Genomic DNA, 6,000 nt, shown 5'->3' on the forward strand with positions numbered 1-6,000 from the left:
GATTATCAACCTGTGAAAGAGGTTCTTCTTGAGAATCAGGCTCAGGCTGTGGACCATCAACAGGAATAACAACCGCAGTCCTTTCAGATATAAGAGAAGGAGCAGCCAAGGCAAGGATCCCCTGCCCCTGAGTCAAGTATGGAGTATCAGAGTCCTGCGAATTGTCACTACTATCATAATCAACCAGTTCATCAACAGGAGCATTTTCTTCATTGACATGTTCAGCAATTGGATCAAGGAGATTCTTGTATTCCTTCTGAATTGTGAAAGCTTTGTCACTATTAGACCTGGCCAAAGAGGTAAGAAACTGCTTGTAAGAATCAGCAGCTTTCTGTGAAGAGGAACTCTCAGAAGATTGAGAAGGAAGGGATGCAAGTGCCCCAACCACCTCCTTGTGAACTTCTGAAAGAGGAGGAGAACTGACAGGGGCACAGGGTGTGGAAATCATATTCTTCTCAGGGGCACATGGAAGTTCCAGCTCAAACAGTTTCCTTTTACCAGTATCTTTCCTAGATATAGAGGATTCATGCATAGCAGATTGTCTGTGGGACACCTGGTAGTTTCCAGAAACCTTGGGAGGAGCAGATTGAGAACCTGCATCAGAATCTTGCATGCCTGTTCTCTGCCTTTTTGGAGTCCCCTGATCACCTTCACCACCTTGAGCATTAGTAGGAACAACAGTCTTGTTGCCAGTATTGGAGGAGGGGTCAAACAATTCCCTGGAGTATTGAAACTCATAGAAACCTTTCTTTATCTCACCAATTCTAGAATTGGGCACCAAGGCCAAGTCCTGACTGCCAATTTTTACCCTCACATAGGCAAAGTGTCTGAGATAATTCTTGTCAAGAGCAAGGGGCTTGCCTACAAAGCTAGCAGCATAGTACACTGTAGACTTGTTTCTGAATTTCATGGGAATGCCCTTAATCCTGAACCAGGCCTCCTGCATGATGGAAATCGGCTCAATATCACCAGCCCATTTTTCCAAACTGATGATTGCACCAGGTACTGTCCTCATGAACAATTTCCCAAAGTGGGCCAGCTCTTCAATAGTTTTGGCAGATGGAAATCTTGTTCTAAATTCAGTAGCAGAGACCTCTTTTGCAAAGAAGCGCCAATTGATCTTCATAGATTCAGCCCAGACATTGAACTCATGCTCAATATTTCTGCAGTTAACTTCACCTTTTTCAACAGTGATATGAGCATAGTTGAGTTGCTCGACTGGATAATTATCTTCCTCAGGAACAGGAATAGAGTAAAAACCCGACCCAAATTCCTCACTACCATAGAAGGGGGCGTGGTAATCCCCCGGATCTCTTTCTTGACAAACAGAAATGTGGTGATCACCATTGCAGTAAAAACAAGAGAGGTTTCTGAGAGGAACTTCAACCCTTCTAATCACAGCAGTGGTGGAGGCAGGAACTGGTGGTGGTACAGAGGACCCCACCGGTTCCAGCAGAGAGACAAGCGACTGAGAACTATCGGCGACTACAGCAGATCTATTCTGATTTTGCAACTGTGAACTATGAATATCTGCGGCAGCAGTGTTAGAGGATGGCAAGGATGGAGCAACAGGACTTACATCGGCAGATCGAGTGGTGTTGAGGTTGGAGGTGGCGCCAGGAACCATCTCCGGGCGATGTGCCCATCGATCTCGAGCACGCAGTTCCTCATCTTTGCGGGATCTCTCAGCAAGGGCTCGCTCGCGTGCAACCCTCTCCGAGATACGAGTTGCTTCGCGTTGACGCTCTTCATCCAGGCGCCTGCGTTCATCCTGTCTTCTGCGCTCCTCGAAACGGAGGCGCTCTTGATCTGCATGTCTTCGCTCCTCTTCACGGCGCCGATTTTCATCTTCGCGACGCCAATCTTCATCGCGGCGACGCTCATCTTCCCAGCGGCGCTGCTCATCTCTTCGATCTGCATCAGATCCAGCTCTTGGTCGGTAACCGAAGTAATTGCTTCTTCTTGGAGACGATCTACGCGGCCCTCCGAATCTCCGATCCATCCGTGGCAAGGCAACGATCTGAGCAAACGATCTGGAATCACCAGTGTTTGTCCCAGACCAGCGACGAGGAGGGGATGGTTGAGGGAGATCAGATCTGGTGGGAGTAGGCGATGTGACGAAAACCACCGATCCAGTGCCAAATGAATTAGGGTTAACCCTGATCCTATCTGCTGCGGAAGCTAAAGGCGTGGCTCGATGAACAGTGTTGGGCTGTGGCCCAACAGAAGATGTCATTGGATAATGTGGATTTCCATGACACCGCGCAATCCACTCGCAACTACGACCGATGGGCGAAAGAGAACGCTGGGCTCGACCCAAGAAAATTCGGTCCAACCCACATCCAACAATCGGGCCAAACAGGATTTGAAATCCTCCAAACACCCGCGCTGATCCAATCGGAAGAACAGAGACATTGTAATCAATTTCGGCGATGAAACTACGACTCAGATCGTAAAGGCGCGAAATCGATTTTTCCCAAATCGCAATCCCAGGTGTACGAATGATGAACCCATCACGAACAAATCGGAGGATAACCGCTCGCTCAAATAGCGGCGACGAATCTCTGAGAACGAGGGAAGATCGATGCGGAGGATGAGGATCAGAGGAGGTGGGCGCCAAAGACGACGAAACGAGGTTGTTAGCAGGCGGTGCTAGGTTGTCGAGTGGCGGCGCGGGGTTGCAATCAGGTGGCGCAGGGGGCGGCGGCGTGAGGTTGCTCGGCGGCGGCACTAGGTTGTCAGGCGGCGGCGCGCGGCTGCTATCGGGCGGCGCTGGGGGCGGCTGCGCCGGGGGCGGCGGCGCGAGGTTGCTTGGCGGCGACGTCATCCCCTCGTTCTGACATCCTCCGGCGCAGATGCTCTGTCTGGATTTCATTTTAGTTCCAAACAACTACATATTTCTTTACAAGTTGTGATCTCCATCTAATTCGTGCACAAAAGACTTTATAAGAACAGTGAATCCTTAAATGAAGAATCCTCATAACATACACTTTGCAGCTGCAAAGATTTCCAACTTGAATGTTTAGCCAAATGTATCCAATTTTATTCATTGTCTAGGTCTGGTTCACAACATAGATACACGAGTAAACCTAGAGCAGCTAACTAGGAGTAGGGGCGAAATGCATACTTGTCAATACGTGAGTAAACCTTGAGCAAATTTGAGTCTCAATCTCAACTAACTGGTTAGTACAAGACAAAACAACATGGAGCAAATCAGAGTCTCAAATCCCAGCCACCGCAAGCATGTTCACAGGCCGACTATCACGGCGCTAATATTACAAGCCTCAACTCAAAGAATTGTAGCTGATTGCTCACGGCTATTGATCCACAGTTATCAAGGATCAACAAAAAATTGGCACCGCTGGAACACACAACGATCAACATGCAGCTTGTTTTTGGCTTCCCACGTGTGCAAGACAGGCTCACAAATGGCCTTGCAAATTGTCAACTACTCTGCCTGTCTTCTCGTCCTGGATCCTTTTCAATGTCCTTGAACAAGAATAAGAAACTATGGTCAGCAGAGAATATTTAGACAAAAATAAAATTACAGAGTTTCAACTTAAGCCACACAAGAGAGACGGCAGCACCCGCAAGGCTCAACCAAAAGCAAAAAATCAGCCACCCTCAGTTTGAGCTGACGAAAAGATTGATTGGACCAGACAAACCAACCATTGTTTTCTCGCAGAAGGTCATGGATCAATTCTGCTCAAGTGACAGATGTATCAACTTTATTTACAGGGATCTGGAGGACATGTACAGCAAAATAATATAGAGCAACCTAGCATGCACCCAACAACACTTTCCTAAAATGTTGACGCTAGCTTGAAAGTTCAATGATGCAGCAACTAACAAGTATGAGCAATACCAAAATTCTTGCAGAAATTTGGGAAGGGCAAAAGCACAAACCAAGTCATATGCCTACAATATAACCGGTACCGGTAAAAAAAATCTCAGGTTGCTCACTGCTGCACCCTACCCCTTTAGTAAACTAGGTACTCCTTCCAATCCAAATTAATTGATCAAGATTTAGGCAAAATGTTGCCTAAAATCTGTCTTAGACTCAATGAATCTGCATCAACTAATATGGATCAGAGGGAGTACTAAATAATGACAAATTCAATAGAGCAGCCTGGCTACTGATCTGAACCTCATGAAACAAACAGTCCAACACATGAGAATTCATGGCAAAACAATTGGCGGAGTGAGGTACCCAGGAGTGAACATTATTTGTGCCATCTCTCTGGCTGCAAGAACTAATAAATGCATCAACACACAACACTCAGGGCCATTGATCTAACAACAGTCTGACAACCACCTGTCCAAGACTCCAAGGACTTGGTGTACTGCAATCAGTGAGCTCTGTCCCATCACTGAACAGATTCCCAGACACAGATGACATCAAACGTCCACAGGAGGGGGAAAAACAACATACCTGACACAATGATATCTACTTCATAGCATGGCAAGAATAAGCAGCTGCTTTAAATACTATCAACATGTAAACAGTATCCCAGTTGACCACAGGAATTAGGCATATCACTAACAGGTTAATTTCGAAATATCCTTAGCAGTCTTTGTAGCACTTTAGAGAGTTTCACTGATTTCAAAAACAGAGCAAGTAAACAGGCAACAGCTAGCTAGTGCTTTGCATAGCAAGTCAAACCACTCTCTAGTCTCTACAATCTAGTACATGGCAAACACTGATACTAGAGAACACTCCAAATAGACGCCGTCTATACATGCTACACTTAACAAAAACTGTCCATTTTGCAGCAAGGATTGTGAAACAAATTACAAGCAGCGATAGAAATGTTGTTGAACATAGCACACCAAATCGAAAACTTCCATGCTAACAAACAAATCTCAATTTTTGCATTTCTACGAAATACAAGAACACTCAGGGGCAAAAGGCAGAACATACCCAGCAACAATAACACAATGGAGTCAGGATTCATCTTAGGAAACATAACCATGACGTTACAGCCACGAAAACAAGACAGGTAAAGGAATCAAGCTTGCTCACCAATATTGAAGTTGCAAAAATGAACACCTTCGAAAGTCGCCTCACCGCTACCACCACTAGAATCTGCAATTTCGTATGACAGATCAAATTCATATTCAAGTGAGCCCAACTGGGGCAGCATGCTTGAATACATGCCATGTGCAAGTAGAGGCACATATATCACAGGAAAATGAGTAAAGGGCATTTTAATCAAACAGAACAACACGTTTCTTGTTCTAAGCAATTAAGAACAAGCAAAATATTCGAGATATTTGAGTGAACCCAAGCAAAATGGGATCAGAACAGACGTTTACATTCATCGGGCAATCTGTGTGGTGGCTACATTGCTGCATCTGGCTTTGTCAACTGCAGTGCTCCTATTTACTGACAATATATTACATCACGTTGCTGTCCTTGTACACTCAAAATTTAGAAGAGGAATAACCTGGCAGCAACCGGGAGTGAATTATAAGCACAGACCACACTGCAATGTCGGTGATCCAGTAGTATTACTTGGTACTATTTCCGTATTCACATGTAAGTACTAGTAGAAGCCTACAGAAAAGGTAAAAAGGAACAGACAAGCAAGAAAGAAATAAAGAAATAAAGAAAGAAAGAGAAGAAGAACCAAGGAAAGATGCAAGATTCCCGGTCCCGATCCATGCCGCGGAATGTGATTCTTGAGTTTTGGCTGTCACTGTTCCTCGATGGTGCCGAGCTCGATCTTGCCCTCGCTCTCCGGGATCGCCACCAGCACCGGCCGCCAGCTCCGGCGCATCAGCAGGCTGCGCAGCCCGCCGGCCCCGAACCTCCTCCCTCCCGAGCCGCCTCCGTGATCCATCCTCGCTCTTCCGAAGCCAGCGCCCGCATCTTCCTCCTCGTCCTCGCAGCCGCGGCGGCGGCGCCCCGCCTCTGGCGACGAGACGAACAGATCCCTCAGCGTGCGGCTCCCGCGGCCCACGAGAGGCTTGTTGTCTTCCTCCTGACCTTTCCCCGCG

This window comes from Lolium rigidum, chromosome 3 (genome assembly GCF_022539505.1).
Source record: "Lolium rigidum isolate FL_2022 chromosome 3, APGP_CSIRO_Lrig_0.1, whole genome shotgun sequence".
Taxonomy (NCBI): domain Eukaryota; kingdom Viridiplantae; phylum Streptophyta; class Magnoliopsida; order Poales; family Poaceae; genus Lolium; species Lolium rigidum.